This window comes from Galeopterus variegatus, unplaced genomic scaffold (genome assembly GCF_000696425.1).
Source record: "Galeopterus variegatus unplaced genomic scaffold, G_variegatus-3.0.2 Scaffold404, whole genome shotgun sequence".
Lineage (NCBI taxonomy): Eukaryota > Metazoa > Chordata > Mammalia > Dermoptera > Cynocephalidae > Galeopterus > Galeopterus variegatus.
The window spans coordinates 131,825-133,718 of NW_007726515.1; the positions used below are offsets into that span (position 1 = coordinate 131,825).

A 1,894-nucleotide genomic window follows, 5' to 3' on the forward strand; every position below is an offset into this window, starting at 1 on the left:
ATCATCTTTTTTGGCACAAAAAAATAGAGCTGCTTTCAGCATATTTTTTACTAAAATTTTTTGGGAAATTTTTTTTTTTTTTTTTTTTTTGTCTTTTTTTTTTTCCGTGTCCGGCAACGGATCGCAACCCTCAGTGTCTCCCCCATACCGGCCCGGGACCGGCAACGGGATCGCACCCCTCAGTGTTGCCCCCGCGCCTCGCTCAGCCAGTGAGCGGGAACCGGTCTGTATGTGGGATCCGAACCCTCGGCGGGAGCACCTCCGCGCTTCCCAAGCGGTGCACTAGCGCAGTGCGCCACTGGGCCGGCCCTTGGAGAACTTTTTGATGCAACAGTAAAACTGAACTATAGTAGACTACCTCATAATGCAGGAATAAGGGGGAACATGGCATGACTCCTACCTCGGTCATATACTAATGCAAACCCACCCCATTCTCTACACACTCCTGGTTATTTGAGAGACTCCTTATAATCTATTTCTCTCTGATGTGCAGGAAGTTCCTCTTCTCCAGCCTAACAGATTTTTATGCTTGCTCCTATAAACATGACATTTTCTTAAACATGACTAGCAAACCAATCTCTGCTCTTGTTCTCTGTTCTATACTCCCAATGATCAAAGGACTACATTTCTCTCTTACTCAAGAAGATGAACTGCGTTAAAAGGATGACTATTTAGAACAGACTGTAAAAGAAATGAACAGTAAAAACTATATAAATATATTAATTTGAAGTGGCCCTTAAAAAGCTGACCTTCAAGATATAAAGTCCATATATGATTCTAAACTTTTAAATATATGTTTATAACTCCACCCACAATTGACTAGCGATTTTATACTCAAAGTGCTAACATTCAAAGCCTATTTAAAATTTCTCTGAATACTATTCATCACCCTGGGCAACTGCAAATTCTCACAGATGCCCAATTCCCTATTTCTAGCCTCCATTCTCAGACCAGTTCTACTACAATGATATTCATCTCCATTCCTTCTCAGTCTCCCACTCCAATAACCATACCATGGGCCTTGCCTTCAACTATAAGTATTTTGCCTTCTAAATATTAATTTAGATTTCCCACCTACAATGTTATTTCTTTCCACTTCTCTCATGCTCTCACCCTAAATAACTTGCTTTTTTTAACCTCACTGAAATTTTTAACCACTATTCTGCTTTCTATTCTCCCTATTTGTTCATGCTCTGCAACTCAAGACCCATGTCCTTCCTTTGCTCCTAATGATTGATCCCATGGTCACCAATTTCCTAAAAGCATCCCCAATTCACTGACCCTCCTGTTCCATCAGTTCCCAATCCTGGATCATACAACCCTTTCCCCTCCCATTCCTCCTAACATGTCAGGTATTATTAACTACTAGGTTTATTTTACATCAAGGAAATTGATGCTTATAGAAAATATAACACTTGTCCAAGGTCATATAGTTAATTAGTTGCAGAGTTGGATGATTTGAACCCAGATTTGTCTGACACGCTTAGCAGCCCAAGGCAGAAATCAAAAAGTTATCCTTAATTTTTCACTCTCATATCTAATTCAACAAATTCTGTCATTCCTTAATACTTTCTAAAATCTCTCTCAAATTGGTCCTCTAGTACCCACTCCCTCCTCTGCCCCACCATGACTTAAAATCTCCCAATGGCTTCCTAAGTATCTACAGCATGAAGTCCAAAGTCCTCAGCTTAATAAAAGATTCCTTACAATTTTATATTCAACCTATCTTATCTTCCACTATCTAATTCTTGTCAACTGCAATTATTTATTTATTTTTTCCTTTTTGTCTTTTTTCGTGACCAGTAACGGGATCGCAACCCTCAGTGTCGCGCCCATACCACGACCGGCAACGGGATCGCAACCCTCGGTGTCGCGCCCGCACCGCGCTCAACCA

General features: G+C 40.7%; 1 protein-coding gene across 2 annotated transcripts in view; it reads right to left on the reverse strand.

Moving 5' to 3' along the window:
* The window catches only part of ZZZ3 (zinc finger, ZZ-type containing 3), an 83,510-nt gene that overhangs the window by 4,061 nt on the left and 77,555 nt on the right, over positions 1-1,894 (reverse strand). The gene's annotated exons all lie outside the window — the stretch shown is intronic.